This window comes from Rattus norvegicus, chromosome 3 (assembly GCF_021556685.1).
Source record: "Rattus norvegicus strain SHRSP/BbbUtx chromosome 3, alternate assembly SHRSP_T2T, whole genome shotgun sequence".
Classification (NCBI taxonomy): domain Eukaryota; kingdom Metazoa; phylum Chordata; class Mammalia; order Rodentia; family Muridae; genus Rattus; species Rattus norvegicus.
Window position 1 is genome coordinate 81,721,728 of NC_141536.1, and position 12,042 is coordinate 81,733,769.

At 35.9% G+C, this 12,042-nt stretch overlaps 1 protein-coding gene and 1 pseudogene across 6 annotated transcripts in view; both read left to right on the top strand.

Moving 5' to 3' along the window:
• Positions 1-12,042, top strand: part of Lrrc4c (leucine rich repeat containing 4C) — a 1,368,573-nt gene that overhangs the window by 121,422 nt on the left and 1,235,109 nt on the right.
• Positions 2,421-2,968, top strand: LOC148006518 (large ribosomal subunit protein eL21 pseudogene; annotated as a pseudogene).

Below are 12,042 nucleotides of genomic sequence, written 5' to 3' on the forward strand. Positions count from 1 at the left end.
AGGTCAGTACACAGCAGATTATTCATTGTTAGGCAACTGTAGAGCACTGTATTTATAAAAATAATACTTGATCTGGTTTTTCCATTCATAAAGTTAAATATTCATTTTTTAATTTTATTTTGCCTGGATATTTTATGTATTTACATTTCAAAGGTTATCGTCTTTCTCCCCTTTCCCATATTCCCCCTCCCCCTGCTTCTATGAGGATGCTCACACTGCCATCCATCCACTCCCACATCAATGCCCTGACATTCCCCTACATTGAGGAAATGAGACTTCACATGACCAAGGGCTGTTCCTCCTATTGATACTGGACAAATCCATTCTCTGCTACATATGTGGCTGGAGTCATGGATCTCTCCATGTGTACTCATTGGTTAGTGGTTTAGTCCCTGGGAGCTTTGGAGGGGGTCTGGTAGGTTGATATTATTGTTCTTCCTATGGGGTTGCAAACCCCTTCAGCTCCTTCAGTCTTTTAAAGTTCATTGAATGTAATTTGAGGATATTGGTTAATGGGCAACTATGCTTATCCTGTGTGAGAGACTGGGTCTATTCCTAAAACAAAAGCAATTCACTATCTTTATAAACATTGCTTTTCTAGTTGCACATTTTAAGTAGACTATTTTAAGTAAATAACCAATCAGATGAAACTGTAGGAATATCATTAGTTGTTCACAGAATCCCCCCAAAAGGAAGGAAGCTTTAGAATAAAGAATGTCTGTGATGAGAGTGTAAAATTGTGAAGAATCATATGAGGAAGGGGTGATCTCATGACAGGCATATTTTGTTCTGAGCATGAATTTGGAAGGGATGGAATCCAATTATCTTCAGATTTGGGTTCATTTTCTCCTTTTGTCCCCTTCAGCTCCAGACTTCAAGACAGAAATATCCAATAGTCCTATATTGCATTCTGGGTAATCTCTTCAGCTGAGCTAGTACCAGAAGGAATCTAGCAGTCAGCAGGAAGGAGAGTGCATGTGGAGCAGACGAATTCCCTACATACTCACGATAATATGTTAAAAAATGCTAAGCATATAAGGTGCACTCACCTATTTTTTATAGTTTGGGAAAGTTAAATATACACACACACAAGTAATATTCTACACTTAAGGGTTACCAGAAATAAAATCTATATTTAAGTAGTAAATCCAGGTACTTATATATGTATGTAAAGAAGGATAATAGGTACAGAAAGATTAAGTGCTGGTGGCCTCATAAATTTTAGACTAAAGGATAGGAAAATAAATTTCAACCATTCCAGACTCAGCAATCCATTCTTTAAAAAAAAGTCTTATAACTATTCCCTAAAGAACCTTTAGCCCTATTAATATGCTGTGTAGTCTCTGAAAAATTACAATGAATCAAACTGTTTTCAAAATTATAATTAAAATTAAATTAGTAATTTCTAACCAAATATATACTTCAGAATCGAAGTTTCCAGGAAAAGTTATAAAAACGGTAACCTATACTTTCTCCTGTTCCCAGCACATGCAGGCACACATGTGTTACTGTCGTTTCTGTGGCTATGCTAATGATGTTATTTTCCAGAGTCATGAACAGATTTCAATGCACTCTAAGCAAACAAATTTTAATTTCCCTTTAGGTACAATGTCCATGTTCTGCAACAATTATATTAACTCTGACATTTAAAACCTGTAGTCTCCCATCACAGTGCCAACACAGAAGCCTAACATTTATATGAGATGTGATGAGATTATAACCTTTGTAAGACTGAAGTGACCATCAGGATCGATTGGAAATTGAGACAAATAGATTTGCTTTATTAATTGTTTAGACTGGGGAAGGAATCTAAGGAATTAGTATCCTTGGAGGTAGAACCAAGACCTATGAAATCAAATAAAGGAGATATATTTGAAGACTATTACACTATAGTGACTATCTTGATAGGAAGCCGAGGAAAAAGAAAATATTGGAATCTGGAGATCCTACTAATATTTTGAAGTCTAGCACTGGTTGGCATGAGGTGTAAAGTGAGAGGCAGTATACAGCAACATGAAGAAACAGGAAGCATTCTCTGTAACATGAAGAGTGAAGTGCAACTATGCCACGTGACAGCTTGAACTCTTGCTGTGGAGCTCAGGAAGATGACCTTTGCTAAAGATGCAGGTTTGATTTGGGATAACAGAATGAAAATAGCAAAAAGGACAGTCACTTGAGGTCAATTACAAACAGCAAGTACACATTAGAGAATTAGTGTATTCTTTTCTATTACAAGCTATCTGGGGGCCAAATATACATATACATATACATATACATATACATATATACATATACATATACATATACATACACATACACATACACATACACATACACATACACATACACATACACATACACATACACATACACATACACATACATATACATATACATATACATATACATATACATATACATATACATATACGCCCTCTTCCTTTTCGCCGGGGCAGCCATCTTCCAGTAACTCACCAAAATGACGAACACAAAAGGAAAGAGGAGAGGTACTCGGTATATGTTCTCTAGACCTTTTAGGAAACCTGGAGTCATTCCTTTGGCCACATACATGCGAATCTACAAGAAGGGTGATATTGTAGACATCAAGGGAATAGGCACTGTTCAAAAAGGAATGCCCCATAACTGTTACCAGGGCAAAACTGGAAGAGTCTACAATGTCACCCAGCATGCCGTGGGCATCATTGTAAACAAGCAAGTTAAAGGCAAGATTCTGGCCAAGAGGATCAATGGGCGGACTGAGCACATCAAGCACTCAAAGAGCAGAGACAGCTTCCTGAAGCGGGTGAAGGAGAACGATCAGAAGAAAAAGGAAGCCAAAGAGAAGGGCATCTGGGTTCAGTTGAAGCGCCAGCCTGTGCCACCCAGAGAAGCCCACTTTGTGAGGACTAACGGAAAGGAGCCTGAGCTGCTGGAGCCCAGTCCATACGAATTCATTGCCTAATGTATACAAAGGAAATAAAGGACCTGGACTGCAAAGTGAAAAAAATATAAATATAAATATAAATATTCCCATGAGCACCTGGGTAGAAGGTAAATGTGTCCATCATCTTTAAACACCAAAGAAATCTTATTGTATAATGAACACAGCACATGTAATTCATCATTCTTATTACATGGGCATCAATTCAACCCACATTTGGGCTTGGAAGTAACTTCAGTTCACATCTTAGCTCTTTCTTATGTTACTTGGATAAGTTGGATCACACCTAGGGAACTCAGTTTTCCCAAACTAAAATTAGGATATACTATCCAAGTAACAAGATGCTTCAGATTAACATGAACAAGTGCATCCTTGAAGTGAAGGAAGTGCAGGGTCCTTTTAAATATAGGAAGTGACTTGAGCATATGAAAAACCTGGGACAGCAGACTGTAGAGAGAGGCCTGCTCCTTTCATTCTGCAGAACCTTGAAAAATGCTTCAAGAAGGAAAGCCTTCAGCTGTTTATGAAACAGGCACAATGGTTTAGACTACCCTGGATAGAGTCCTTAATGAGTGTGATTAACAAGGTAATCTGAATAAAGCCTTTGGCAAGAAGATTGGGTAAGCTGAAGATCCATGATTGGGACATGGATTTGCTTGATATCTGGTTGAATAAATTTGGCTTTGTCTTGAATATACCATTAATTGACTGTCACACACACACACACACACACACACACACACACACACACACACACACACCCAGCACACAGAAGAAATCGAGTTCCTAAAGAAAATTGAAAATGCCTATTCCACCAGTCTATATTTTTACAAATTTTTGTTCCTTTGTAGTTTCAAAGGTATGAATAATTAATATTATTCATTTTACCCTCTTTACTCTCTTTCATGTCTCTCCCTTTTCCATTGAGCCTTTTTTGTTTCATCCCAGTAATTTTCTTTGTAGTTTTTGTGTTTTTCTCCCATCACTTTTCAAAACAATGAGGCCCAGCAAACACTCCTTTAGTATAAAACTCATAGAAAATTTAGGAGAACTGGGCATATATTTCAGAGCACAGCTACTACCTAAAAGGCACACAGCCCTGGGTTCCATCTCTAGCATTCCAAGTAGGAATTCTGTCTGAAACTGAAAGGGCCCTGAGATCTTGTCAATGAATGGGACCATCTTCAGCCCAACTGAGGAAGGACACTGCTCCCCCTAGACTCAGAAAGGGAGGAACTGAAGAAGGTCACATAGACAGTTATAAGCCACATCATTGTGCAGAGGGACCTTTGGCTCAACTAATGACACTTGATTTGCTTATGCTCACACAGGAAGGTGCATTGGACTAACAGACACTGAAATGTGAAAGAAAAAAAAAGCCAAAGGACACATTCCTTTTCTAAATGAAGTACATAGTTTGGGCCCTAATATAAAGTAGCAATTTGGAATAATAAAAACAGATATATTATCCACCAGTCAACTGACCTATATTCAGGAACTTTATTCGTAGTATTGGGATCCTGCCAAATATCATACATTAATGGAGAGAATTGATAAGAGAGAAAAGAGACAGACACACATACACAGATGTATGCACACACACACACACACACACACACACACATACACACACACATACACACACACATACACACGATGGTGATATTAATGTATCAAAGAAAAGGAGGGTCTTGTTTTCACCATTTATTTGTTCTCTAGATTCTATCAACCCTCTAGGATGCTATCTGGGACTCCTTAGAAGCTCTGCCTACAAGTTTCATAGACAGTGATACATCAGCTACACTGTAATTGAAAACTCAAATGATATTAGCCCTTACCTTTCTTAATTAAAATAATAATTGTGATACGCAGACCATGAAGAAGGCAGGTTGCCTTCTCCAACAACATGTTATTACATAAAGAAAGAGAATGGGATTTAATGAGTCCTACTGCTTTTGACCTAATTAAATTCTCAATCTCCTACGTCTTAGCTTTCACCTGGCCTCTGTAGCTCATAAATACTTACCAGGATCTGCTCATTGACAGGGCCACTGGAGAAAATGGGTTTCTTGCCCTAGATGTGTATTATGATTGACAGTGTAATCTTCAGGGATGCTGGGTGTGAGGAACGCCATGAGATGTGCAACGGCTCTGCATGCCTTCCCAAGCCTCTTTTAATTATGATGGATACAGGGAGTTACAGGCATCAGGATGCGGATTCGTGACAGATGAAGGGAGCTTTTCTTTCCTGAAAATTTAGAATAGAAATCCATCCCAGTACATCCCATCATGGAAGCATTAGACTTATTTTATGCATCTTGGTTAATGTGTATGTGTATAAGCATGCACGAGTACTCACATGTTCAGTAGCAATACAAACTGTATAACTTGCTGTGTAATAAGGCAGAGGAAATCTTTAAAACACGGTTATTTCCCTTATATAATACTCATCATATTTGTAATTTTGCCCTTTATTATTGTTGTATGTATTTTTTATATTGATAGGTTCTTTATTCCAGACAGGCCTCACAGCGATTCTCCTCAGTCTTGGTAGCCTTGGTCTACCAAGAGTTGGGTAAAAATTGTGAGTTACAATGTCTAGCTGCTGACTAAATTTTTGAATTTGATTGAAGTACAAAGCTTTACAAAGAGGTATGTAAAATCATTCAACTCTTCTTGAAAAATGAATGTAGCAGAAATTTGTTCCATAACCACTTGTATCACATACAGCACCATGGTATACATTCCAAACAGACTTTTCCTTCTAATAAAGGCATAGACATTTTTGAAAATTTAGAGAAGATGACAAAACAACTCTTTAAGGTACAGATACAATACAACCATCTATAAGGAAAAGACCACCTTAGAGGGTGAAGCATCATTGATACTACCAGTGGGAGGATGACCGAGACACAGTCATGATTCATCAATAATACAAATTCAATGAAACACTTATCTGATAATAATTTTTCCTAAACACAGAAATTAGGGTTTCTGAACAAATCCCAATACTATTAGATATACTTCTTGTAAAGGTGGAGTATAATAGAAAGGGATGTTCAATGAAAAGGTTTGGCTGTTCTATATATCCACAAGAGTACCAAAATATTCACTTCTTAAAAATCCCACTGTTTGACGTCCTATTTATTATTTTTTACCTCTGCTCATTGAAAGAAAAAAGAAACAACTTTCACAAGGTAAAGTGATTCCTTCTGAGTGATTTTCTCCAAAAAGATGCATGATATTTTAAAAATTTAGAAGCAATCTTGGATAATACTGACTTTACTTGTATATCATGTGACTTTCAACACTAACCATAGACATTATCATGAACAGAATTCATCTAAGCTACAAACATTATCTCAAGAAAAGTATGTAAAAACTTTTGTGTTATACACAATTCAAGTGATTTTTTACAGAAAAAAAGAGAGTTTGTGTTGGATTCATGAGAGTTATAAAATTTCAAATTTTATTAAAGAATCTTTCTCAAAAACACCATGAGGAGAATATGGTTGTTTGAATAGGTATGACCCCCATTCTTGTGTTTGTATGCTTGGACCTAGAGAATGGCACTATTAGGAAGTGTGACCTTGTTGGAGTAGGTGGTATCTTATTGGAGGATGTGTGACCTTATGGAGGTGGGCTTTGAGGTCATATATGTACAAAGTTTGCCATTGTGTCATACAGACTCCTTCTTTCCCTGTAGATAAAGAGCTAGAACTCTCAGCTCCTTTTTAAGAGTTACAATGGTCATGCAGACTTTTCACAGCAAATCAAAACTCAAACTAGGACAAAAAGGATTCAAGAAATGACATTGTCATTAAAATTTGCATAATGCTTAAGTATTCCTCAAACTTGTTTATTTTCCTCACTTCCCTAGTTATAGTAATGTATAGTCTTACCATTTTGCAGTGTTTATCCTACCAACACCTGGACGGATATCAAATTTGGATGGACCTTCCAACAAAGTACTAATTGTCGGGTTCTAGAAAGTGTTTTATAAAGTCCTAATTTCTCTTAGGTTTGTGTGATGCTGTTGAATTTTTCAGATAGAATGTTTCTTAATTCTTGCAGAAATTATTTTAAGCATTATTATTCATGATGCTCAGTTATGTAAACACATTTTCCTGTATTTTCAACCTACCTTTCTCCTAAAATAAAAATTTAGTACTAATATGAAATCTTCAATGAAATATTTGTTTATACTTTAAACACAGTTCCCAAGTCATTATGGATAAGGTCTTTATTTATGAATGAGAACTTAAAAATGGCTTTTGTTAATTGCCAATAGGTAGTAAGTACATTTATATATTTGAAAATAAAATCTTGGTATTTTACTGGATTTCTACAAGGTGACAGTTTCAAATATAGTAAAATTAAATACCTTGTATATGCAAAGTACAATTTAAAGCTTCAGTATTTGCTTTGAAATTTACCTTTACATAAATCTTTATCTTAGTCATGTTTCATATTTACCTCTTTAGCATATAGTCAAAATTCCTTTTAGCACTTTAGATTTTCTTTTATATGATTTACCAAGTGCTAGGCAGAGTAATCATCCAGATATAAGGTATGGTACAGTTATGGCAATAAGACAGACATCAGAAGAACAGCTCATTCATTTCAAACAAGCAGTTTGCTGGGAGAGTGCATAGGTAATATATGAGGACCATTCAGCAGGTATCATTTTCTTCAATACAAACTTTACTATATATTTCATATATGAATGAATGAATTTGTATTCCCAGGGAATATTTTATTTTAGCTCTCATTTGTTTTCAGTCACAATGTAAAATGGCACCCACAGTATAGTGGTATATGATAAGTCCTAGGCTCATTGACATTTATTTTTGCCACATTTTTCTATACAAGAGAAATTCACATTGATATATTTAACTTGATTTCAACAATATTCTTAGGATCATCTTTTAAAAGTTTGGTGAACAGTTCTTCAAAAGTTATCATAGATTATAGGTATTTCAATTGGTTGAGTGAGAGTCATACAGTATCATAGGGGTCAAGAAAAAGGACATAACTTTTACGTGTACAGAAAGAAGGAACATGTCATGGTTAGTTTTCATTTTCTGCTTGATGGAATCCAGAATCATTGCAAAAATATGCTTCCTGGGTGTGGCTGTTAAAATGATCCCAGAAAGGTTTTAACACAATAAGAAAGATCACTCTGATCCAGTTGACAATATCTTTTGGACAAGAGTCCTGGATGCAATAATAAATTTAAAGTGAGTTGAATTCTAGTACTCATTTCTCTCTGCTTCGTGACCATAGACATGACACAACCAACTACCTCATGTTTCCAGCGCTATGACATCCCCATGATGGTGGAGTCTACTTTCTAACTATGAACCAAAATAAACCTTTCTACTATTGTTTTATTCATGTATTTTTTCATAACATAATGAAAAGTAACAATTTCCAAAAAAAAGTAACAATTTACTGAAGTCAATACAGGTAAGTTGTTCAATGAGAAGTTTAAAATAAAAGAATCCTTAACAGACTCTGGTATTCAATGACAGGGAACTTGCATTGTATATACCCTGATTCTTCCTGATGATCTATGCTTTCTTCATAACGAGTACTCTAGATTATACTCTCCATTTTCCCTTAAAGTTAAGCAGTTTTAGGTGACTTTGCTTTGAAGAACATCTCTCTCTCTCTCTCTCTCTCTCTCTCTCTTTCTATCTCTCTCTCTCTCTCTCTCTCTCTCTCCCCTGCTGTGTGTGTGTGTGTGTGTGTGTGAGTGAGTGAGTGTTTGTGTGTGTGTGTTTTGAAAAAGAGTAAAAGATTCAAGGAGGAAACTTTTTAAGTAGTGAGATAATGCAGTGTGAGGTCATGCAGCAGATATCAGATACTATCTAATATCTCTCTGAGAGGAAATATTGATTTGAAAATATTACTAACTTATGTAGGGTAAATGAAAAAAATACTTGTTTTATGTAGTACATGAATCCACTTACAGGTATAATTAACCTACAAGACAATCTGATCACTGACCACTGATATGTGATTATTAATGATAATTTTTATAGAACTTATCATTTGAGGTTAACTTGTTCAAAATATATTTGAAAATAACCAAATATATTATATTCTTTCACATTAGTGTCTGGAAACTACTTTATATTTTATTATACTACATAAATGACCTTGAAATATTTAGATTGCTAGTGATATTATGAAGTTATATCAGAAGGAAAGTTAGAGAGTAGTTAGGCATAGTAAGCCTGGAGAAAACGTTTAAAGATGTCTTGATATAAAACTGTCAACGAACTTGATTAAGAATGTATAATGGCAAAGAAAAGAATGTGCAGTAAATGCATTTCGGATGCTTCTTAATTGTAAGGCATATGCTTTTGATGCAGAAAAGTGGGTTCAATCCCCAGCATTTCACATTCCTGGCTCTCCATATTCCACATCCCAGCACATAAGGGGGAAAAGAGGAAGTGTGGTCTTTACTTGTTGTTCACTATAATTACACAAGTCAGGAGAGCTCATCAAAATATAAATGTACACTAAAGTTAACTAATTCTGGTCTTTGGAAGAGGAATGCAGTGCCCCTCACCCCCTTAAGCACTGATGCATCTCTGCAGCCCGTAGACGATCTTAGTCAAGTCGGTTGACTTTCTAGAGCTAACGTTCTTCATGTATAGGACAAGGACATGTTGAAAATGCTAACTTGAGTCTCTCCCTTGGTTTTACTGTGGAAAATACCTGAATGAAATGCAAAATGGCTGAGCACAAGTAGCTCAGACTTCCTGGCTCTGCTACTACACCATGTTCAAGGCAATGGGTAGGCTGTGTGCTAATCAAAAGAATTCGATTGCTACAGTTCCTCTGACAGTGACCCATTTGTTTCTGGCCCTAGAATTATCCAAATTGAAGGATACATACGTGGGTATATTTTTAATTGTCTTGCTACATGTGTTCAATGTGCATGCTTATGCAGTGCCTGTATTGGGTCTCATTCTCTGTTCTCTTGCTCCTTAGATCTTTGTCTTTTAGTTTTATCATTGTCATTGTACCAGGTTTCCCCTCCCATTCATATACCCCTCTGAGTTCTCTTTCAAATTTATGGCTTCTTTTTAATCTCTTGATTGTTGTTATGTGCTTACATGAATAACCTGAACACTGCATTTTACTAAACCAGCAGAGTCCCTAACAACAATCAAAACATTTTCTTTATACCCTTAGTTAAGTGTAGTCTTTACCAATCAACAGGGAAACTTCTTGATTCAACAGAGACCATTGCTGAAAACAACAACTAATAGAAATGTAGAGTTGTGGAGCCTGTCCTGTGGGATACATCTACACAGCAATCCCCTTCGCTTCTGAAACAGGACCTCTCACTCATCCTGGAGCTCATTGTTTGACTAGACTTGCTAGTCCCTTACAAATGACAGATCCCCCTGTCTCAGTGCTCCAGAGTCTACAGGCACTCACTCTGTGTATGTCTAAATATTCAGTCTAAATATCTAAATTTCAGTCTCCATAGTTCCACAGCAAATATGCTACCCTTTGCAACATAACACCACCACATGAGGCGAATGTGTTGTTTTAAAATCAAAGAGAATTTACACAAATTTGCAATAGTTTGATAATTTAGAAAACTTACCCAGATATCCCACTCTAATCCTAAGCGTTGCAATTGTTAACTTGACCTCATCTCCTTGTTTTAGTCAAGGATTCCAACATTCATTACATGAATAAAAACATTTAGAAGGTATGATTAAAGTCATTAATCAGGAGACCTTTGATTAAACCAGTGAATCTGACTACTGCATGGAAAAGAAAGGGTAAAGACACCAATACAGTGATTTCTTATCCTTGCTTGTACATAGAAAAAGGTCCATGAGAAATCCTGTGCCAGCGACCTGTGATTGAGTAGCCTTTAAGATCTGGCTTCATAGACAGTGTTTCACAATTCAGGATATGATCACAGAGCTAAACATGAGGAGTTTTCAAAAAAAAAAAAGTGGCCATAGCAACAGGCTTCTGAACATGAGACAACCAAAAACTAATTCAAAACAAGATGCGCAGTCAGCATTGTAACATCCACCTAAAACACAGTGATCAGGAGGCACAGGCAGGCAGAACTCTGTAAGTCCAAGGTCAGGTCTGTATTGCATGTTCTAAAACAGTCAGGGATACAAAGTGAGACCCAATATAGAAAACAAAACAAAACAAACAAACAAAAACCACACACACACACACACACACACACACACACACACACACACACACACAAAACATAAAACAAAACCAAAAGCCACCTTCCCCAAACAAAGCAAACACAAGACTTCACTGCAACTTTGCTCTGAACAGTGAATGTGAATACTTTGGACTGGCCTGGTGTCACACCTTGTGATGCCAACAAATATTGCTCAAATCTGAATGACCTTGGATCAGATTCAAGGTTATCTGAATATGATGAACTGCAGTGTTTCATGCAATGTTTTGTTCAATATAAACTGATGTAATTATGAAAACTGATGGATTTTAATTTTAATGTTTTCATACTGCTATTCTTCAGTTTTCAAGGATCAATTAATGTGTCTTTGAAGTGCACTATCTTAGAATATTTGATTTTAAAAAGTGTTTAACTTGCTAGCTTTCGTTCATAAAAAACAAAAATTTTGCCTTGATATTAAGATAAAAGCTTCAATAACTTCTGAATGATCTTTAAAATACTACTGTCATTTTGTGTTATGTATTTATTTGAAAAAACATTCTCAACATCGATGACTATAAAAATAACAATTCTGAGAAGCACTGAAGAGGCTCAATGTTATAAAATGGTATACATTAATCCAAGATTGCATTTTTTTGTGTCAAAATAAATGAGCATCTCATTTAGTATGTAAATGAGTTTTCAACTACTTTAAATGGTAAAATATGTTTTGCAAAATTTGCTTCAAAATCAATTGTATGGTGACTTAGCAGAAAATGTTTGATTTGTGTACATTATTTTTTTTAATGAGTTTATGTGTATAAAGTGTTTAACTCACATGTTTGTCTGTGCACCATGTGTGTGTCAGTGCCCATAGAAGCCAGACAAGGGCATCAGATATCCTCAAAATGGTGTT